This window comes from Mobula birostris, chromosome 4, assembly GCF_030028105.1.
Source record: "Mobula birostris isolate sMobBir1 chromosome 4, sMobBir1.hap1, whole genome shotgun sequence".
In the NCBI taxonomy this organism is placed as follows: Eukaryota; Metazoa; Chordata; class Chondrichthyes; order Myliobatiformes; family Myliobatidae; genus Mobula; species Mobula birostris.
The window spans coordinates 134,661,484-134,685,575 of NC_092373.1; the positions used below are offsets into that span (position 1 = coordinate 134,661,484).

The 24,092-nt window shown below is 41.2% G+C and overlaps 1 protein-coding gene and 1 long non-coding RNA gene across 6 annotated transcripts in view; one reads left to right on the forward strand and one right to left on the reverse strand.

The window, feature by feature from the left end:
- Positions 1-5,871: 5,871 nt before the first annotated feature.
- Positions 5,872-18,061, reverse strand: LOC140196604 (uncharacterized). Its single transcript, XR_011885763.1, has 2 exons — positions 17,464-18,061; positions 5,872-7,361 (listed from the first exon to the last, which is right to left on the reverse strand). It is a non-coding gene; the product is annotated as an uncharacterized lncRNA (long non-coding RNA).
- Positions 17,646-24,092, forward strand: part of arfip1 (ADP-ribosylation factor interacting protein 1 (arfaptin 1)) — a 131,723-nt gene continuing 125,276 nt past the window's right edge. For 2 of the 5 annotated variants that reach the window (XM_072256074.1, XM_072256075.1), the window contains exon 1: positions 17,647-17,781. The gene's annotated coding sequence lies outside the window, so the exon portion shown is untranslated. Of the gene's footprint in view, positions 17,782-24,092 lie in introns of all 5 variants that reach the window. The other 3 variants (XM_072256071.1, XM_072256073.1, XM_072256076.1) reach the window with 3 other exon arrangements.

A 24,092-nucleotide genomic window follows, 5' to 3' on the forward strand; every position in this document is an offset into this window, starting at 1 on the left:
AAGTATTTTAGTGAAAGACTTATAAAATTCCACTGTATATCCATCCGGTCCCGGGGCCTTACCTGGTTGGGAAGAGGATAAAGCCCTTGCTATTTCCTCTTGTTTAATAGGTGCATCTAATGTATTCATATCTTGAATAGAAATTTTAGGTATATTCAGTTTTTGCAAAAATCTATTCATAAAGGTAATATCGTCTAAAAATTCAGATTTATAAAGATTAGAGTAGAAATCCATAAATACCTCATTAATTTCATAAGGATCTACCATTTCAGTTCTATCCAGGTCTTCGTATTTTCAGGATCTGTCTTCTAGCCATATTTGCTTTTAATTGACCAGTCACTAATTTGCCTGACCTGTTTCCATGTATATAAAATTGACTTTTAGATTTAAGAAGTTACTGCTCAATGGGAAAAGTCAAAAGCAAATCATGCTGTGTTTGGAGTTCTACCCTTTCCTTATAGAGATCTTCACTAGGCATTACTGAATAAACTTTATCTATTTCTTTAATCCTATTAGTAATCACTAAAAGTTCTGCCTCGGGTTTCCTTCTTAAACCTGCTGAGTATGAAATTACCTGTCCCCTAAGAAAAGATTTCATTGTATCCCAAATAACCAAATTTGACATTCCCTCAGTTGCATTTAATTTAAAAAATAGAAAAATTTGCTCTTTAATAAAATTTACAAAGGTTGAATCTTGTAGCAATGAAGCATTAAATCTCCACTGAGGTAACTTCAGAATATTATCAGAAAACTTCAAAGTTAGTTTCATAGGTGCATGATCCAACAACACAATCGCGTCATACACACATTCAGCATCAGAGGGCACCAATCGCGTGTCCAGCAAAAAATAATCAATTCTTGAATATTTATGGCATACATGTGGAACAAAAGGAAAAAAATCTTTTTCTTTAGGATGTCTAAATCTCCAAATATCCACCAAACCGTATTCTAATAAAAAAGAATTAATATAAGTCGCAGCTTTATTAGGCAGTGATGGATTGGTGGACGATCTGTCAATCGAGATTGAGCTACCTTGCCATCAAGGTTTGAAAATCTGATGTCTCTGCCATAACTCAAGATCCCTTTCCAACTACTTTCACAATATCTTTCTATCCTGATCTATAGACCTGATCATTTACCTTCCAGAACCAGTCTTCATTACAAAGTACTATTACCATTATATTTTAATGAGTTACTTGTGGCTTGTTGTCACACTCTCTATATCTTCTGCATTTGTATTTCCATTCCTTTTCATTCTCAGGCTGCTTTAATCAGGTGGTTGACAGCTATCATTTAATTTCCTGTAGTGAGATTGTTAGTGGGCTGACTCACTTGGTTTACCTTCGCCCTCTGGTTCTGTAGGATCAACAATGATGAACACTCATTTTGCATTTTCCAGACACAGGCATCTCATATCCAGAATAGAAACTCACAATTCCATCATCTTAACCTGGATTCCCCATGACCAGTGTGGAAAACGGGTCTCTCTCTCCAATATCATTTCTAAAGCAAAAAAATAAATAGACACAAGCTTAAAACACATATAAAACAAAAAAAAATCCATGCTCACACTTCCTTCTGAAGCTTCACAAATAAATTGAAAAAATTTGAAACAAACATTTAATATACAGTAGACACATATTTCAAAGAACAAAGGAAAGGAAAAGATAGGCGGCCCCCCACACATTTATACAATTTCTTAGAGACTTCTTGAGAAGACATCCTGCAAATTAATTTCACATTAAGGAATAGAATATTCCTCTTGGATTAATTCAAACACCTTTCCAATACAGATTTAACAAACATATGACAGAATGTGTACTCACTCACTCATGCATACCCTCCCTCTCAGTCTCTCAAGCGAACTCGTGTGGCCACACCTCACATAATATTTTTCAAACTCAAACCATCCATGTTTTAATTACTGTCTCTCAAAGGTCAAACAATCAGCAAAACATCTTAAAACACACAGTCACAACCACCTTCCAGAATCTTAGATCTTAAGGCTTTGAAACAAAGGACACTGGAAATTATTAGTCAAGGACAAGCAAACATTCGACCATCCCCACATCAACCTAAGTTCCAACATCTTCTGAGCTTTCTCAAATTCAAATCCCTGATTGATAGAATTCTGATTATACAACCTGTTTATTTTACAGTCTTGGGCAATCTACCCTACTTTAGAACAACTCATCCTTTTAGAACCCTCTTTCAGACCAGAGCCTTGCTTCCACTTCTGTCTCAAGCCATCATGTCCACTATGAATCTTATGTGTTTGCTGACCCTGACTTGTCTATGTAATTGGTCTTGTCCCTGAATCTATGACAACAGCTGACTTACTAAGTACATGTATCTCCAGGACAGTGCCTTAATTGTTCAGGCATATGCAGAAATCCACTGGAAAAGTGCACTCCCTCTACTTCAAGTACCTGAGGCTCACTTTTTTCTGCCCTCATTGTTCTTCCTTCCCTCCCCCCCACCCCACCTGATAACTGTAAGATAAGTAGCCTCCCCAGTTGTGGGCAAAGGTAAGTCAGTTATGGACACTGAAGGTTCTGTTTTCACAAATATTTCATACTGTTGGCCCCATTTAGAACTCTTGTGACCAGTACTGACAATAGGGGCTATCAATAGTTGTTTGTCTGACTTGGCTGTTGTATTTACTACTTCTATAATCTAGTCAGTGATCAATGTGGGTAGAGAAGATTCTGCTGTGGTTCCTGCCTGTTTTGGTTGGTGACTGTCACACTTCCTTTCCTTCTTGTGATACTGCCTCCAACCATGGTCTGTGAGACCACAGCCGTAACAAACCATTGTCTTTACCCTTCTATGTCCGTTCTGGCATCCTGTGCTAGGTACCCCAATTGCTGGTACAAAAAAGCAAGTCCTGTGTCCTTGCAGGTGCTATATCCACTTTCTGCTCTTTTGGTCTATTTCCCCGGCCCATAAAACTATTGTGGAGTAGTTGTGTCCCACCGTTATCCCTAAGCCTAAAGCTTTGAGATGGGCTGAGCTCAGCCCTTTCTTGAGTGTTTTCAGAAGACTGGATCATCATTCCCTAGATTGCCCAGCCCCGAGTAGTCCTCATAGACCCAGTATTTTCACTTTGCAAAGTCCATGGCTGGCTAATTGGCTATTTGAACAGCTAGCATTATCATTCACCAGTTACTCACTTCTCTTCCAAGTCACTACCTCATTTCTTCCTTAAAGTTCCGATACCTCTCCTCATGACTGGCATTCCCATTAATCGCCCATGTTCCACCTGTAGCCCTGGGATACTTCTCGGGCATTTAGCTTTAATCAACACATGTACACTGGTTAGTCCTGACGAAGAGTCTCGGCCTGAAACGTCGACTGCACCTCTTCCTAGAGATGCTGCCTGGCCTGCTGTGTTCACCAGCAACTTTGATGTGTGTTACATGTACACTGGTGCCAGAATGTTTGTGAACCCTGTAGAATTTTCTCTATTTCTGCATTACTACGATGTAAAATATGATCAGATCTTCATACAGGTCCTAAAACTACAGTTTGGAGATAAGAGGACCAAATTAAATAAATAACACAAAAACATTATACTTGGTCATTTACTTATGGAGAAAAATGATCCAATATTACATGTATTTGTTGGAAAAAGTATGAGAACCTTTGAGGTGATGCCTTCTACAAAAGCTATTTGGAGTCAGGTTTTCCAATCAATGAGATGAGATTGGAGATGCGGGTTGTAGAGATGCCCTGCCCTTAAAAAACACACACATAGTCAGGTTACTGACAGAGCTTGCTCTTCTCAAGAAAGATCTGTTTATGTGCACCATGCCTCCACCAAAACTACTTTCAGAGGACCTTAGAACAATAATTGTAGAGATTCACGAAGCTGGAAAAGGCTACAAAACCATTTCTTAAAGTCCTGAGTGTTCATCAGTCCACAACTTGTCTACAAATGGAGAAAACACAGTGCTGTTGCTACTCTCCCTAGGAGTGGGTGTCCTGCAGAGAACGTACCAAGAACACAATGTGCAGTACCAAAGCAGGTGAAAAAAAACCAAGGGTAGCAACAAAAGACCTGCAGAAATCTCTGGAATTTGCTAAAATCTCTGTTCACGAGCCCACTATAAGAAAAATACTGAACAAGAATAGTGTTTATGGAAGGACACCAGAGGAAACCACTGCTCTCCAAAAACAAAAATGCAGAAGACCACCTGGATGTTCTACAATGCTTTTGGCAGAAATGCACATTGCTGTGTTTGGAGGAAAAAGGGCACTGCACACCAACACCAAAACCTCATCCCAACTGTGAAGCATGATGGAAGGAGCATCATGGTTTGGGGCTGCTTTTCTGCCTCAGGGCATGGACAGTTTGCAATCATTGAGGAACAAGGGGGTCAGACCAGTTACTGAAAGCAAAGATTTACATACTTTTTCCAACAAATACATGTAATATTGGATCATTCTTCTCAATAAGTGGACAAATATCATTTTTTGTGTTATTTATTTAATTAGGTTCTCCTTACCTAGTTTTAGGAGTTACATGAAGATCTGATCACATTTTAGGTCATATTTATGCAGAAATAAAGAAAATTCAATAGGGTTCGCAAACTTTCTAGCAGCACTGAATGTCTCTGGTGGACTTCAATTATTTCTTCTAACTTACCCCAAAATTCCACATTGCCACACACAGCTCCAATTGAGGGCAATTCACATACAATGCTCTGCTTTTCCCCTGGGGTAAAGGGCTTGTGGATGGTGGTGACGAGAGTGGAGTGGCTGGCTGGAATCATTAGGGCTTTGAGCCTGTTGTTGCCTGGTCTTTATGGGTGGCATTGTAACAGGCAGCAGTGGATATAACTTCTGTTGTTTGTGGGCACTTTCCCTTATGTCAACCTCTCAGCCCAGCACATTCCAGTTTATCTCATCACTTTCCTCAGCTGTCATCTAGTGAGCACCCACCTGCTATTCCATTATTCAGTCTGCACATTTCCTTGACAAATTGATTCTTGTATTGTTGTAACAGTTCTGTTTCTCACCCGTGTGTCTCTCTCTGTTCTAACTGCTTTGATTGTACACTGTCTCACTGTTCTTTCTCTTCATCCCTTTTCTTCTGTAGGTCTGCTATTTATATACATGTGATTCCAAGCTCTTTGTCCTCTCTTGCTAATACACATGACGTAGAATAATTGCTGCTTTATTGCCCTTCCTCTTTGATTGCCTTTTTCACCACTGCCAGTGTTCCGGGCTCTAGGTTTTAATCCGCAGAGCATTGTCTATTCCCTGTTCAATCTCCTCAAGTTTATGGGGCATATACTCTGTGAGTTCTCTCCTCTTTATAATCGAGCCCACAATGTTTCTGTTTCCCTTTTATGTAGGAAGTTAAATATTTCTGCACTACCATCCGTCTTGGACTTTAATTCGAAGGTTTTTCCACACCCACAGTCAAACACACTTACAAACAATGCACTACTATATAGTTCCCCGAACACACCCTCTGGCAACCCGCACAGTAACTTCCACACCACTCAATAGCTAAGCTACACTTAAACAGTAGCCCAGCAAACAAGTATACACTCAGTCTGAAATCACGTTTTGCAACTGGTAGGTTGGTCTCAAGACTATCCAATGCTGTCTGGTAGCTGGGCCTTTGCACAAAACACACACACACACCACCACATTTTAACATCTACCTCTCCAGCTCTCTGATGTTCTTTGATACTTTGCGACTCCTTGCAGAGTATGGGGGAGCATGGGGTGTCACGATCCGAAATGCTCATCCCCCTCCCTTTAGACTGCCGAGGTTGCTGGTAGTTGGATTATCAATGTATCCAGGAAGAACCCCCAAATGTTGTGACTGAGACTAGGTCATTGGAGAAACTGGAGAGATTTCGGATATGAAAGTCTTTATTCATCACAACAAGCAGAGACACTCTTGGTAGAGTCCCACAAACTCAAAAGTACATCAGATTGTTATACTCTTAAGATCAAAGGAAACAGTAGGTGATTCAATACAATTTCAACTGTTACAATGACATGATTTACTTCAATAATCGGGTTGACAAATGGTTCCTTTGAGACATATTTACAATGGAAGCATCTTATAATTGATAAGATACCTCTGAATGTTCAAGCACCTTTGTTGAGAGAAACTAATTAACAGTTATTCTAAAAACTTCTGAGAACAGAGCCAGATGAAAACCATTGTTGCCTAGATTCATGCAGACCTTGTGTTTCTTCCACCCCTCCCCCACCCTTTAACTCTGACTCCTCATCTGTTTTCTCCAACCCTGCTGAAGGGTCTTGGCCCGAAACGTCAGCTGTACTCTTTTCCCATAGCTGTTGCCTGGCCTGCTGAGTTCCTCCAGCATTTTGTGTGTGTTACTTGGATTTCCAGCATCTGCAGATTTTCTCTTGTTTGTGACAGAGTAAGAGATGTTTGACCCCTGTAGTTTTGGCAGTTCACAGAACTTTAATATTCAAAATACTGATATAAGACAGGAAGACAGGCTCAACAGTCAACAAAATGGAGTCAAGAGTTGTTGGAGAAAAGCACTCTGAGCACTTAAGTTATGTGAAAAAACAAAATTGCTACATTGAAGTTCTATGAAATGACAGTGAGTAGGTGGGAGGGCGGAGGAAGTCTTTCAAAATTTATTTTCCCACCTTGAATGTGTCAATTTACAAAAGTGTAATTCAACTGAAAATACCTTTCCACTTGAGTATTATTAAAGTTAAAAGTGTAATTCCAATTCTAACTATTGAAAAGGTGTTTGTCTGCCTGGAAGTTATGATTTTTTAACATTAAAATTTGTTTCAGACAGCCTACACAGTTACCACTCATGAGAGGGAAAAGAGTTGAAGCCCTGTTTGTTCAGGCCAATGTGTAGGTGAGGTGAGGGAGGAAGGGAGTGCTGTTGGCTGGGAGTGTGAAACTTAGTCTTAGATAAAAGAAAAAGCTACAATTATGGCAGTTTATGGATAGTAGTGCTTTCTTTTGAAGCCTTCTGGACTTTGAAATTTTGGATAACTGCATGGACGCGTTCCTGGGAGATACCCAGCTCTGTGGCAATGTACCGCTGTGTTATTCGTGGATCTTTTAGGATCATGTCATGGATTTTGTCAATAGTCTCCTGTGTGGTGACTGTGACAGACCTTCCAGGACGGGGGTTGTCTTCCAGGCTCTGTCTGCCACGTTTGAATTCAGCAGCCCACTTCTTCACCATGCTGTAAGAAGGGGCACCCTTCCCAAGTGTTGCCACCATGTCCTTGTGGACCTCCTTGGGTGATAAGCCCTTGAGACCGAGGTAGCGGATCACCGCACGAAGGCTGATGTTGTCCATTTTCTCAGACAGTGCTTATTTGCAATTTTCAATTATCTGAAACAGAAATACCACAAAAGTTATTAACTTCAAACTTTCTGCATAATCACTCAGAGTTGAACTGCACGTGCATGTAACGAGAGCTGTATAACTCATCTCCTTCTACCTTAGACCACAAACTTATCAATCACCCCTCATAATGAGCACTTCCAGCTTTTTGATCTCACATTGCCTGTGCTTATTGTTTTCCTCTTTACCGCTGGTAATAAGTGATGCCTGCTTAACTCTTCTATTTGAAGACTAAGTTTTCTGATTGCATGTAACTTATTTCCCCCATGTTAATTTCCCTCTCAATAGTCCATGATCACTCTTCCATCCATTCCTCTCGATTTACACAGACTCATCACCCTCTCCATGAGCTCCCACTACCCATCATCCCACTGGTTCTACTTATCATATATCAATCTTTGTCTCCATCCATCCCCTCTTTTTCTCACCCCCAATGGCTCTGCCTTCCTATAATTTTCCTTGTTTCCACCTAATACCTACCAGCCTCTCTCATCCCTCCCTTTTACTTCTTTGCAACGGCTATGTTCCTTCTACAGGCATCAGATCTAGAGAGGGTTAGAGTACAGAGGGAAGGATCTACATGGATTGGAAAAAATGGAGGACTGAAGAAAGCATTGATAATTTTATGGACTGCCTTCTGATAATTTGGACACAAGATTTCTCAGTTGTTCTGAGAAGGTATTGGAAGTCCAACTGCATTTGGAAAGTCAAACCAGCATAGGATTTTTACTATGAATGGAAAGGCACTAGGGAGTGTAAGAGATCAGAGGAACTTAGGAGTACAAGTGCATACTTTGTTGAAGGTGGCATCACAGGTACACAGGGGGTAAAAAATTCATTTTGCACACTGGACTTTTATCAGTCTGGGCACTGAGTTAGGACATTATATTGCAGATGTACAAATTGTTGGTGAATCCATACTTGGAGTACTATGAGAGTTTTGGTCACTCTGTTATAGGAAAGATGTGGTTAAATTAGAAAGAGCAGAGAAACAAAATTACAAGGATTTTGCCAGGACTAGAGGGCCTGGGTTATAGGGAGAGTTTGGCCAGGCTAGGTCTTTGTTCTTTTGAATGTAGGAGAATGAGGGGTGTCCTTATAGAAATGTTTAAAGTTATAGGAGGCACAGATAAGATGGATGGTAACAGTCTTTTGCCTCGGGTAGGAAAGACCAAAACTAGCAGACATACACCCACTTTATGAGGTACCTCTTAAACTTAAAAAAATGGCCACTGAGTGTACGTTCATGGTCTTCTGCTGTAGGCCATTCATTTCGAGGTTTGACAGGGACGCTCTGAATGCGTGGTTAATTGAGTTACTGTTGCTGCCTTGTCAGCTTGAACCAATCTGGCCATTCTCCCCTCACCTCTCTCATTACAAGGCATTTTCATCCACAGAACTGCCACTCACTGGATATTTTTGGCAACATTCTCTGCAAACTCTAGACTGCTGAAAATCTCAGGAGACTAGCAGTTTCTGAGATACATAAACCATCCTTCCTTGCACTAACAATTATTCCATGGTTAAAATCACTTAGATCGTATTTCTTCTCAGAAATCTTAGGTACCACACTACAAAGATCAGGAACAGTCTGATGGTTGGTCTGAATAACAACTGAATCTCCTGACCATGTCTGCATGCTTTTAAGCATTTAATTGCTGCCACATACTGTAACTAGTTGATTAGATATATGCATTAACAAGCAAGTGTACAGGTATACCTAATAAAGTAGCCACTGAGTGTAGATTTAGGGTGAGGGGCAAGGCTTTAACAATGATCTAATGGGGGTAACCTTTTCACAGAGAGGGTGATGAGTATATGGAACAAGCTGTCAGAGGAAGTGGATGAGGCAGATATGGTAGTGTCATTTAAGAAGCTCTTGGATGATACATGGAAGGATGGGGCTTAGAGGGCCAAATGCAGGATTTGGGACTAGCTGGTTGGGCATCATGGTTGGTATGGACTCATTGGGCTGAAGGGCCTATATCTATGCCCTATGGCTCTGAGTCTATTAGATTTACATTCCAGTTTGAAAACAAGATTTTAGCAATATTGGGTGTTTGAGTTATCATCTTCCAATATTCTCTTTCTTTACCCCTCCCATTGGACAGAAGAAAAGCTTGACAATAGCTTGAAAAGACATACCATCAGACTGAAGTACAGCTTCTATCCCACTGTTATAAGAGTCTTGAATGGATCTCTTCTACAATGAAAATAAATTCTTGATCCTTCATAATACTTATGATTGGTTGTGGCTAAGTACACCTCCAACACATTATTTATGTTTGCTGTCGCTGGTTGAATCAAAGGTGGTGATGAATTGGCACTTAGGTGGGGGATTAAAAATCTGGTTGAATGGTGGCACAACAACCTCTCACTTCGTGTCAGCAAAACCGAAGTCCTGTATCAACTACAGGAGGAACCTTGAGTCAGTCGTATTAGGGGAATGGAGATAGAGAGGGTCAGTAGCTTTAAATTCCTTGGCATTAACATATCAGAGATCTGTCCTGGCACCGGTACATGTCATCAAAAAGAAGGTACAACTGCACCTCTACAACTTTGACAAACTTCTGTAGATGCACAGTGGAGAGTATTCTAACTTGTTGCATCATGGTTGGTATGGAAACACCAAAGCTCAGGAATGGAAAGACCCAGTCCATCACAGACAAAACCTTTCCCACCATTGAATACATTTACGTGGCCACTGCCACAATAAAGCAGCAACCATCACCAAAGAGCCCCATCATCTCGGCAATGCCCTTTTCTATTACCATTGGGCAGGAAGTACAGAAATCTTAGGTACCACACTACAAAGATCAGGAAGTTATTGCCCTACAACCATCAGGCTCCTGAAGCTTCAATCACTGCTACCCTGAACTGACTGCATGACCTACAGACTCACTTTCAATGGCTCTTTACAACTTATCTTCTCAGTATTATATTTTTCACACTTAGTCTTATTTTGCACATTGGTTGGTTGCCAGTGAAAATTCTGTTGTTCTTCTTTTTTTCATGTAAATGCCAAGAGACTGAATCTCAAGGGAGTACATATGTACTTTGAACTCAATCTACCTCTTCTATGGTCTTTGCACCTTATTTATACATTAGCACTATACTTTCTCTATAATTGTAATGCTATACTTTGAACCTTTTGTACTGTCTCGTTGAGCTGTTTGGAAGGATCTATATCAATGGAGTGCTAAATACACCTTTTCACTGTATCTCAGTATATATGGCACTAATAAACCAATTCTGCATGACAACAAAAACTTTGCTTCCTGAATACTTACGGATCGATGTAATGGATTTTGGGTTACTGATCATGAAAATCACCATGACATTTCCTTATCATGCACCATTTAAAAAAAAAATCACCTATATTTGATATTTCAATTTATAATTCAAATCAGAATAACTGATACCAAGATTAAGGAAGGCATTTTAGTAGGTCCACAAATCAAACAGGTCATCAATGACAAGCAATTTGAAGAACTTCTAGTGGGACTGGAAAAAATTGCATGGAAGGCATTTAAGAACGTTGCTGAAAATTTTCTGGACGGTTAGAGCACCAAACTACGTGCAGCTGGTTGAGAACAGGCTTCAAGCATCCAAAACCATGAAGTGCAACATGTAAATAAAGAATCTTTTTGTTCTTTCCCATTTATACTTTTTCCCTGCAAATCTTGCCATTGGCAGTGAAGAGCATGGTGAAAGGTTTCATCAGGATATTATGGTCGTAGAGATACGGTATCAGGGCAACTTGAATTCATCAGTGCTGGCTGATTATTGTTGAACACTTAAGCGAGAAGTCTCTGACATTGAATAGAAAGGAAAATCAACAAAACATTTTTAGCTTAGTTTTAAGCTTAGCTTAGTAAAGCATCAGCACCATTATGCAATTAATGGCATCATATTCAATAAAAGTTAATTTCTTGTTTCTCCAAATTCCTACATGATACAAGTAGTCTAAAATTATATTTGTGTTCAGCATCAAGCAGTGATAAACAAAAAAATATTCTGAAGAAGCAACACTTTCAAAAAATACTGTTGTCCAGTGATGGTTTCTTTATCTGACTTAAATCAGCAGTCAGGGAGAGAGAATGACATTATCTTTATGAATGGTAAGACTATGCCCTTTCCTCACCTGCACCAACAGCAAATTTAAATCAAGCCCGAAGTTTCATGTTTCATTGTATGATTCTGTAAATGATTAAACAGATTGTTTTATTATTGACAGACGGTTAATAGCATGCTGGTTATTTTGCCACTATTCTTGTAGTGCCAATTTATCCTCCATTTCTTTACTTGCTGTGTGATTTGTGCTTTGATCCTGATGCAGGTAATCTTTTTATTATGTTAATCGTGATAAGTGACTTTTTACTCAACTGCAGCAACCTTCTTAAGGACATTAGTAAATATTGATTGGCAGAGCTTATTGCAAAAAAAGGTAGACTGTCAAACCAGACTTTCTGTGTACTTTTTGTCTCCATTGATATTGATCATGGATAAAAATGTAACATATTTTTGGTAGGTGATGTACTTTGTTGATTGAAAGGTGTTTTTTTTTCCTGTGTAGAATCAATGATGCATTGATGACTGGGTGAGACTAGATAATGCGAGAACCTCTTTATGTAATTTTTTCTGCTGAAGTATGTCCATCTCTCAACCCCTCCCGAGGAGACAATGCTAAGCCTCATTTTGAAGCAACCGCAGTCCTGGATACCTGGATTATTTGCACTGCAGCCAGAAACTGCCTGTTTAGAATGGAAGATAGGGTGCCAGTTTAGTTAGCAGCTGTTCCTACAAGGACAGTTAAGTTTTAAGTTTCGTTAGAACTGCACTAATCTAAGTGGAAGATATTTTACCACAGTCTTGTAGATGATGGGAGAGCCACAGGGTAGCCAGTGCATTTGCCACAGGATACCCAGCTCCACTTGACTGTCAAAGGTTATTATCATGCTCTCTATCGTTGCAAATGGTCATTATTTGGTATGGTGGCATAGTGCACAGCACAATGCTTTACAACATCAGGGTCCTGGGTTCAATTCCTGCCGCCGTCTGTAAGGAATTTGTACATTCCTTCTATGACTGTCTGTGGGTTTCCCCTCAGAGTCCAAAGATGTACCAGTTGGTAGGTTAATAGGTTATTGTAAATTGTCCTGTGATTAGGCTAGAGTTGTATCAGGGGTTGCTGGGTAGTGTGGCTCAAAGGGCCGGAAATGCCTATTCCACGATGTATCTCAGTAAATACATGTGATGAAATGGTTACTTGCTACTTCCTTACCTGTGAAGCTGTAAACAGAACCCCCCCTGAGGCATCGCGGGAGAATACAGAACATCAGGAGCAGTGGGTTAGATGCTGTGGGTTGTGTGTCCAGAGATCTGAGCCTTTCCGGGGCCGACGCTCTGGGTGCAGAGCTTGGAATAAGCAATGCAATGGACTTTTAACATCGTAAATCAGCGAGATGTTTGTTATGTCTCCCCTCTCGCTGTGAAACGGGGATACCTCTTTTTCCCTTATTAAGAAGAGAGAGAACCTGTGGTATGTTGAATTACTGGGTGAATGAGTAGTCGTTGGGGTACTGCAAGTCTGTGTCTTTATTGATGCTTTGCTGCATGCTTGAGCGCTCAGTGGAGGGTGCAGATGCTTTTTTGCTGGTGGGGTGGGGGGTGGTCATTGCCTTGCTACTGCTTGTACATGGGAGGGGGGAGCTGGGGGTCTTTGGGGTTCTAACATTTAACTGTCATTCATTCTTTGGGGCACTCCTCTGCTTTCATGGATGTTTGTGAAGAAAAAGAATTTCAGGATGTATATTTACATTTTTCTGACATTAAATGTACCTATTGAAACATTCTGCAATTCTCACCAAACATCCCCATTCCTAACCTTATGACAGAAGATCCATTGATGAAGAAGCTGGAGGAATTCCTCAAGGCAATGACCTGGTACAGCCAGGTATTTGGCCTCAGGAAATCCAACAGTGATGTACTGGAGTTCAGAGAGTTTGATTTCCCCATGGGCACTTTGATGCCAGAGTTGGTCAAACTTCAAGGGCAGATCCCCTTCTTTGCTGTAATCTAGGTCTTTGTTGCAAGGTTGGATGAGTCATAGAAACCAGTGGTCCTGGCAAAATCAAAACTGGGTATTCTTTGTCCTAAGCTACAGTGGCATGCAAAAGTTTGGGCACCTCTGGTCAAAATTTCTGTTACTGTGAATAGTTAAGTGAGTCGAAGATGAACTGATCCCCAAAAGTCATAAAGTTAAAGATGAAACATTCTTTTCAACATTTTAAGCAAGATTAGTGTATTATTTTTGTTTTGTACAATTTTAGAGTGAAAAAAAGGGAAAGGAGCACCATGCAAAAGTTTGGGCACCCCAAGAGATTTGAGCTCTCAGATAACTTTTACCAAGGTCTCAGACCTTAATTAGCTTGTTAGGGCTATGGCTTGTTCACAGTCATTGTTAGGAAAGGCCAGGTGATGCAAATTTCAAAGCTTTATAAATACCCTGACTCCTCAAACTTTGTCCCAACAATCAGCAGCCATGGGCTCCTCTAAGCATCTGCCTAGCACTCTGAAAATCAAAATAAATGATGTCCACAAAGCAGGAAAAGGCTATAAGAAGATAGCAAAGTGTTTTCAGGTACCCGTTTCCTCAGTTTGTAATGTAATTAAGAAATGGCAGTTAACAGGAACGGTGGAGGTCAAGTTTAAGTCTGGAAGACCAAGAAAACTTTCCGAGAGAACTGCTCGTAAGATTGCTAGAAAGGCAATCAAAACCCCCATGTAACTGCAAAAGACCTTCAAGAAGATTTAGCAGACTCTGGAGTGGTGGTGCACTGTTCTACCGTGCAGCGACGCCTGCACAAATATGACCTTCATGGAAGAGTCATCAGAAGAAACCTTTCCTGCATCCTCACCAGAAAATTTAGCGCCAGAAGTTTGCAAAGAAACATCTAAGTAAGCCTGATGCATTTTGGAAACAAGTCCTGTGGACTGATGAAGTTAAAATAGAACTTTTTGGCCACAATGAGCAAAGTTATGTTTGGAGAAAAAAGGGTGCAGGATTTCATGAAAAGAACACCTCTCCAACTGTTAAGCACAGGGGTGGATCGATCATGCTTTGGACTTGTGTTGCAGCCAGTGGCACGGGGAACATTTCACTGGTAGAGGAAAGAATGAATTCAATTAAATACCAGCAAATTCTGGAAGCAAACATCACATCATCTATAAAAAAAGCTGAAGATGAAAAGAGGATGGCTTCTACAACAGGATATTGATCCTAAACACACCTCAAAATCCACAATGGACTACCTCAAGAGGCACAAGCTGAAGGTTTTGCCATGGTCTTCACAGTCCCCCTACCTAAACATCATTGAAAATCTGTGGATAGACCTCAAAAGAGCAGTGCATGCAAGACGGCCCAGGAATCTCACCGAACTAGAAGCCTTTTTCAAGGAAGAATGGGTAAAAATCCCCCAAACAAGAATTGAAAGACTCTTAGCTGGCTACAGGAAATGTTTACAAGCTGTGATACTTGCCAAAAGGGTTGTTACTAAGTACTGACCCATGCAGGGTGCCGAAACTTTTGCTTCGGGCCCTTTTCCTTTGTTACTGTGTTGTTTGGGACCCTTGAACTCTATGTGTGGGCTCCTAGACAAAGTGCCCAACGTTGCAATCAGGTTGCAGACATCCTGGGATTCAGAATGAACGCAAGGGGCTGGTGGTGTCACTAAAGTTTTGTCCGTAGAGGTACTGGTGGAATTTCTTTACTCCCCACGCTACACTAAGGGCCCCTCAGTCATTCTATGCATAACTATATTCTGCACTCATCAGTGATTTTGAAGCAAATGCAATCAGTCACTCAGATCTATCTTTCATATTGTGTGACAAAACAGCACCAATGCCATAAGGGGACACATCGCAAGGTAGACTGATGGGCAGGGATGGGCCATAATGGGTGAGCATTTCATCTGATGTTATTAGTATCTTTGTTTCCTTGAATGCTTTTTCTGACCCTTCCCACTTTGCCTGCAACAGTGCGTTCAATGGGTGCAGCAATGTTTGGAAAAAACTGGTGGTAGTAGTTTGGGTATCTGCAACACTGTTTTAATCTTCTCTTGTGACTTATGTAAGCTATGCTTGTCAATGACATGTCCACAATGTGAGATTTCATTCTTGAAAAACTCACATTTCTCTTTCTTTGCACACAGACCACACTCACTCAGCCTGGTAAGCACTTTACCAAGGTTCTGGAGATACTCTTCATCATTTTTGCCAGTCACGATGATGTCTCAAGGTAACATTGTGTTCCTGGGATATCTTGGAGCACTTGGTCCATTGCTCTTTGCCAAATTGCTGGAGCTGATGTGATGCCAAAAATGAGATAATTATACTGGAACAGTCCCTTGTGAGTGTTGATTGTGAGGAACTTCCTGCTTAACTCCTCAATCTCCATTCGCTGTCTAGTGATAAGTCAATCTTGAAAACCTTCTCCGCCTGCCAAAGACATAATAATGTCTACTTGTGGCAGGCAATTCTGTTCAGTATGCACTTTGAAGTCCCTGCATATACAAACAGCTCCAGTGTTCCCTTTCTTGATTCCTGGGACAATGGGTACAACCCAATCACTTCACTCAAACTTGGAGAGAATGCCAGAAACTTCCAAGCTCTGAAGTTCAGCATCTACTTTGGGACGTAGAGCATAAGGCACTGACTGCGCTTTATGGCATCTTGGTATTGGTGCTTCATCCAGGTCCAATTCTGGCATTCATACCTTTGAGTTTACCAATACGCTTCTCAAACACCTTCTCATTAGCATTAAGCAGCTGTGACGGTCTCTGGTTAGTGCTACTATTTGGCCTGCAGTTGCCTGTTGATGACACGTTCAGAGCTTTCATTGGTAATTCAGATTTGCATTCAGTCATCTCATGCATTTGTTTAGTTTTGTGCTTGAAACTTTCCACTGCGTGGCTTTTCTCTTTGGTTGTGCTTTTTATCTGACTTGCACACTCTATGTGGTCCTGCCTGTGACATTCTCTGCAAACTTTTAATTTGAACCAATGTTCATTTGCATCATGGGAAGATTTTCCACACTGATAACATTTTTGGCCTTTTGCACCATTCAGGGACATTTTGTGCGTTTCACATTCTAAACTCTTTTTCTCTAGTTCAGCCACATCCTTTGCTGCAGCCTCTAACAATATTGCAATGTTCAATGCCTGCTCCAAGGTTAGGTCTCTTCCTGACAGTAGCCTCTATTGAGTGGTCCGAATATGCACGCCACATACAAGCCTGGCCCTTAATGCACCAGAAAGTCCATCTCTAAAGTCACAGTATTGGTGAAGTTTGCACAGCCTTGCAATGTTTTCACAAATGCTTTCATTCTTTGACTGGTTATTCTGTAAAATCTAAAAATCTCAGCTATTACTAGCGGTTTTGGGCTCAAGTGATTTTGTAAAATTTCAGCAGTTTCATCAAAAGTCATGCTTGCTGGCTTTCCAGGAATGACTAAATTGCGTAAGGGGCTGCACGTTTAACACCGATTAAGAAGTGTAGAGACATCTTTTTTCTCATGCACATCATTAGTATTACAATACAGATCAATCCTCTCGATATATGATTCCCAGTCCTCATTAGTAGAGTGAAATTCGTCAACTTTCCCGACTAAGACCATGGTCACGTTATTCTCACTTTAGCTTTGCTAGCTGTCTCTCACTGTACTACACTGTCACTCACTCACGCATGCCTGACTGACTGCCCTCTCTGTACTGGTTCACCCTTTCCTCTCGCTGTCTCTGCCCCTTCCCGCGAGTTCTGTCATCTCGTAACTGTCGGTGCAGTTGGTGATACCCGCTCAGTTTACAACCTGTAAAGTTGTGTCTTTACAACTACATACACACGCACTCAGAGGCGAACATACCTTCGCTGTGCAGCCGCGACAAATCAATGCGCATGCGTAAATTATCGGTCAATAATTAGTGCTAAGGGTAGTAACTGCGCTAAAAGAAATATATCTGTATATTACAGAAGGTCTAAGGAATTGCTTGACAGAATGTGGAGATGTAGGGAGGGAAATTGGAGTGCTTACCACCACGCCGCTGAGACCAAAGGCAACAAGGCAAATGGTGGTCGGCCCACAGGTATGAACCCGGGCCTCGGATGCGCCGTTTGATCTCGGGCAGGGAAAACTGAGACCCGGATGTGGCGGTTACCGCCAGGTGGACCATGCGGATCTGGATGTGACGTCGTGGCTTGTGCCGGTCTGGGCGCAGACCCGGATGTTGTTGCCAGCCTTGCTTCCGGGAGCGACTTCAATGAGTGTGGGGGCTGCGTTGATGTCTTCGGTCTCGGTGACGGCGACGGGGACGAGTTCCTGAAGGCGCCGAAGAGGTGAGAGTGAAAGAAGGTGAGCGAGACTAAACGGGGTCATCGGTTAATCAAAGTACCTGCTACTGGTACGAGGATTGGCAGCCAGCATACCGACCGTGCCCCGCCCCTCGCCCCTGGCCCCGGTCTCGGGGTCCCGGCACCAGTGGTACCAAGGCTTCCCTGCTCTGTATCTCCCCAGCTTACTCGACTGCTCTGGGAGGAGCTGTCCTGGTGTCTGGCCGCTCCCGCCGCCTACATGTTGATGTGGCGGTCGGCCTCAGGCTCTGTTCACAACCACAGATCTCTTCCCAGCTTCATGTCCCAGAAGCTTGTATTGTAAATTATTTCAGAACTTATCACTTGTTGCGGCTCGTGTTCTTGCACCATTGGTATGGTGTGCCGGAGTTGCGAACTCCATGTTGCTTCCTCCTTTGCACTGAGGAAAGTAGCAAAGTCTTTAGCGGTTGTGATGAGAGCTGTCTAGTTTTATTTTTGGTGCTTTGTAGATCCAACTGAATGGATAAGCATGCTTTATTTTAACAACAAAATTCAAATAGACCCTTAAGAAACACAAACATTTTCAAAATTCTTCCTGGAAGTATAATTTTAAATAAAATGAAGATAGTGTTTATAAGACTTAATTAACCAGTGATGAAGGCACAGAAAGATAATAAATTATCCAGTGTATTTCTGAAGTGGAGTGCAGTATCCCACCTGATAAATTTGGCCTTTGCTTGTGGCCTTCATCCTCAGTTTTAAAGAGGGGACTGTGGGGATACTGAGCATAATAGTTTTTTTTTCAAAATGTATGATATTTTGGGTGAATAGGAAGGTAGGTATGTTGCTATCAAATATAATGCTGTTATTTGGAAATGATGGTGTGGTTGCAACATGGATATATTTGCACTGCAAGAGTGGCCCAACAACTTCCACTCTCTGATTTGTCCATAGCTCTGCAAAATTCTTTCTTTTCAAATATTTACACTGCTCACTTTTAGGTGTTACATTTGAATCTGCCTCTGTCACTATCCTTATCCCTGATTTCCAGTGTAAAAGGCTGGGAATTATTTTACAAAATGCTAATTACTCAGCATGGTATTAGTGAGGAAATTGGTAGGGAACTTATAAAAGGATAAAGAAGATGATCCTGGGATTATACACTCTGGAATTCAGAAGAATGAGATGGGATCTTATAAAAACATACAAAATTTTCAAAGGGGTAGATAAGGTAGAAGTAGGAAAGTTGTTTCCATTGGTAGGTGAGACTAGAACTAGGGGTCGTTGCCTCAAGATTCAGCGGAGAAGATTTAGGATAGAGATGAGGAGAAACTTTTTCCCAGAGAGTGGTGAATCTGTGGAATTCTTTGCCCAGGGAAGCAGTTGAGGCTTCTTCACTAAATTTATTTAAGATACAGTTAGATAGGTTTTTACATAGTAACGGAATTAAGGGTTATGGGGAAAAGGCAGGTAGATAGAGCTGAACTTACAGACAAATCAACCATGATCTTATTGAATGGCGGGGCTGGCTCGATGGGCCAGATGGCCTACTCCTGCTCCTATTTCTTATGTTCTTATGACCCAAAAGATAGAGAAGAAAAGTAGCAAAAAGAAAGACAAATAGCAGAGAGTCAATATAGGCAAATAAAATAGAGAAGGAAGGGAAGGGTGTGAGAACATTTTGCCTGAAAATATGGGCCTGAATCCAGAAGTATAGATACAGATGTCTCCAGAGGAAAAGGGCTACAAGTGTAAAAATGGGAGCTAAGTGGAAAATTTATTCATGGAGACAGTTGGTAAATTTTCCCTTCCATTCGTGCTGCCTGACGTGCTCAGTTCCTCCAGCTCTTTGTTGTTCTAGATTCCAGCATCTGCTGTCCCTTGTCTCCTACCTTAATACTTTACCAAGGTTTAAGATACTGCAGCAGTCTCAGCAAAGAAAGAAATAATAGAAATTCCGGCTGTTTTAAAAAAGACTGAGATAGTACTAGAAAAGCTAGCTGCACTGGAAGTAAATAAATTACTTGATCTAGATGTGATGCCTACTGGGTTGTTGTGGGTGGGGAAAGATCACGCAAGTAATCTTGCAAACATCTGTAGATTCAAAGATGGAGCCTATAGTCTGGAATGCTGGAAATTTGACATCCTTGTTCATTATAGGCTGTTAGGGTAAAGACCATGAAGACAGATGGTAGCACTGGAGATACTTGGCAGATCAGGTTATATCTATTGGAAGAGAAGCAGAGGTAACTAATTGAGTCGATGATCCTATTTCAGGAATGAGATAGAAAGCACTGAAGTTTGTGAAACTGTGGGGAAGGTTGGTGGGGGGAGAGATATGTCTCCGATAAGGAAAATCTAGGGTGAGCATGGGGTCAAGCTGTAAACTAAATCATAGTGAGGTAATGGCCGAAATTAGAATGGGGCATAAAGCAAAATATTTACAAAATGCAGAGCAGGAAGATGTACCTAGCACATCAGGTTAGGCACTTCCTCCAACAAAATGTGAAAAAGAAAAAAATAAACTGAGTCAATATCACAGGAGGGTGACTGATAGCAACAAGTTAGCTGAGATTGTAGAATTGAAACTAGAAGGCTGTAGTGGGAGTGCTGTCTGTCGGGCTTACTTTGGGTCTCATTGTAACAGTAGGGAGGCCACACCGATAAGTCAACATGGGACCGGGATGGAGTTTCCCCTGCAGATTTAACACGTGTTCTGCAAAACAGTCACCCCAACTGGGATTTGGAGAAGATCACATTGTGAACACCACAGTGAAAAGGAATTGCTGCTTCACTCTGAAGGGTTTTTGGGTCCTTGGTTTGTGAGAAGGGAAGTGGTAAAGGGACAAATGTGACATTGTCTGCAGTTGCAAGGGAAAGTAGTGCAAGAAGCAGGCTGGTTGCTGAAAATAGAGCAGATGAGAAAGTTGCAAAGTCCGATTTGGTGGTGGAATATCTGAAGGGGCTTAAAAATTGTGGTGAATGTGTTGAATATGGAGGCTGGTGGGTGGAAGATATGGACCAGGGAAAACCATTTTTTGCCCTGAAGAGCGGGGGGAAGAGCACAGACGCAGGAAATGGATGAGATATGGCAATGGGATTGCTAACAATGATGCAGGGGAAGTCAAAGTTGAAGAGAAAGGAAGACATTTCAGAGGCATCTGTGTAAAATGTCCTATCTTTGGAGCAAGTGTAATGGAGATCGAGGGACTGGGATAATGGAATAGAGTCTTTGCAGGAGGCAGGGTGGGATGCGGAATAAGCAAAGGAAATTGGTTAGTCTGTAACGGAGATTAGTAGCTAGCCTGTCCCCTGACATAGAGGCAGTTGGTTTCAGATGTCACACAAAACATCAGGCGTCGCTGGGTCCTATCTGATTACCAGTGTTCATCTTTGATCTGGAGTTAAAGGCAAGATGTTCAATGTGAGTACAAATTCAAGCTGGTGGAGGGAAAGTGGTTGGGCTTCTGCAGGAAGAAGCAGAGGGCCTAAGATTATCTTGATGGCGGTGTAAAAAAATTGCCAGTGATAAAGGTGAGTCTGCTTATACCAGATAATTGGGAATGAGCAGAATGCTGTAGGGAATCTGAGGTCTCAATTGTGGATACAAGTGGGAGCAGATTGAACCAGAGGAGAAAGGCGAGAGGGGAAGACAAGTAGGTTTGGTGGGGCAAGAGCAGGTTGAATGTGGCTGCTAGGGCAGTTCTGTTATGCGTTTAGAGTAGGTTCTGCAGGGCTGGGACATGAGGATTTTCATTTCCCAATTGCTTTAATCTGATTGGTAGAGGAAATCCTAGCAATAATAATCAGGGACAACATTAGCTTCAATAGAGAAGGTGAGCACTGATTTGTGAAAGCCCATTTGTTTAGATGGAGTTTGTGATGTGGTATTGAAGGACTTTGCAAAGGGATTTGGTAGTGCCTCATAATAGGTGTTGCCAATATTGTAAGGCATGGAATAACATGGTCTGCAGAAACACTGCTGAAGAATGAACAGTAGAGTAGTAGCTAATGGTTATTTTTTCACTGGAATGAAATATATAGTGGACTGCTTTTCATAGTCTGTTATTGGCTTAGAGGAGGGTTTACAAGGTATAATTTCCAAAATTGCCTTCCACACAAATAGGGGAACATAAGACTCAGTTCTCTGAAATAAATGAGTTTTTTTAAATTAAGGATGTAATGCTCAAACAGAGCCAAACAAAGGATTCATCTGTTTGGATCTTTGTGATGTACCTAGAAAGGTTAAGCCTCTTGGTATCTGGAAATACTGTACACTGGCATGGAAGGTAAGTAATGGAAAGAGCTGAGTTTGGTTTGGGATGTTAGGATGCACTTTCATGAGGGTCAGTTCTGGATCTTCAGCAATATGCATTCTTAATAACTAAAATGGAAAGATTGCCTATACTGTCACGCAACAGACATCAAAGTTGCTGGTGAACGCAGCAGGCCAGGCAGCATCTCTAGGAAGAGGTGCAGTCGACGTTTCAGGCCGAAACCCTTCGTCTAGCATCTGCAGTGTGTTACTTGAATTTCCAGCATCTGCAGAATTCCTGTTGTTTGCCTATACTGTATCCAAGTCTGCTGATCCTTCAGTCTGAAATGGGAGATGTGTCTGAATGGACATACCACCAGGTTGAAAGAGGAACAGATGGGGAGAAAAGCAGCAAAAGAATAGAAAAGCATAATAAATGTGTTTGCTGAAAAACTAATAAATATTATTCAGAGTTCAGAGTGAGTTGTTTGTCCTTTTGCACAAAATACAAAAAATAATGTGCAGAAGACTGCTGGTGGTGACGAAGGCAAATAGCACAGGCAGCCCTGTGTTCTGGTAGGAGGGTGAGGTGGGTTGTGTTCCTAGAAAATGGTCCATATTGCAGTTCTCTGTAATGCAAAGCTATGTTGTCAGTGCTTGTATCCAGCAATGAGAGTTGGAAAAAAATTGTTTACTTTTCCCACATAAAGTTTGTGAGTGAATTTTAATTGCTTAGTTTTGGTCAGTGATTTGTGATTTCTATAAGGGTGAATTTCCATTACGAGCAGCTATAAAGCGGCAGTCATTATGAAGGGTTTGAGTATAAGAGTAATATGGATAAGTTGCAATTACAAAAGGTTTAATGAGATCAGAACTGCGATACGATCTTCAGTTTTGTTCTCCCCACCTGAGGATATTGGAGGTAGCTCCAAGATCTTCTCAATCCATTGAAAGGATAGGTGAACTCTTCCCAGTCCAATGTCAACAGCATTAAGGCTGTAATTACACTCAGCACCATTGGGTAGGTCATGTGAAAAATGGAGCTGACACCAGAGTCCTGAAATAATATTTTATTCTGCGGTGTCATGGGAGGAGATTACCGGATCGACTGATTGGGGAAAATGCAACATCTCTGACACCTGGGAATTCTGGCCCAGAACTGCTCAAAGTGGAAAGGGGGAACCTTTCAAGTTCATATATTGGGAATACACAGATGCCTGATTCAAACAACAGAAGTGTAACACCTCACAAACAGTCCGGTTGCCCATTTTGTTGCATATCTAAGACTCCATATTTGGTTGAGCCAAGAAACACATAATTGAAACTACTTTATAAGTTAACACTTTATGAGGAAGGAATACAATTAGAAGGAAAAATGGTCAATTTTGGTGTAAAGGGTTCTAGTGGTCATAGTGTTGCTAATTAGTTGTGATTAGGGTTTTATCAGTTGGGTCAAGAACTGAATGGTTGAAGGGAAAGAGTTGTTTTTGAACCTGGTGGTGTAGGATTTACGGTTTTGTACTTCCTGTAGACCTTTATGCTGCTCCATTCTTGTGTTGACATGTCAATTATTGATAGTATTACGTAAGGGTTCATTTAAAGGCATATTTGGTCTGTATTGGTAGTGCTATAGATTTTAGGTTTTTGTTAATTGGCATTTGCCTCTCCTGAATATAATGCTGTGATAACTTCCTGCTACCTTTTGACGTGACAACATTTGACAATGATTGTGTTGAAAATCTGAAGCTAATACACTCAAGACTCCATCAGAGCTGTAATGCAAAATCAGCATTTGGAACAATTGCAGTTGAGTTCAAATCTGATGATGGAACTGTGAAAACCTTTGAAGAAAGTTTGTGTATTGAGTATATCCAGCATACTGTAAGATCACTTATCACATGTTCAGTCAGCCTGTTAAAGCTGTTGGACCTCATCCAAAACTTAAATGTTCTGAAAGGGCTGATTACTTCACTATACTCTCAAGGTGTCTAAAATGAGAGGTGTTCTCTATTTGTTAAAACAGATCATCTCTTGGATCTTGTAATTCAAGTTCATGGCATCCAGATGAATAGATTTACTATTGGCTGATTTTTTTT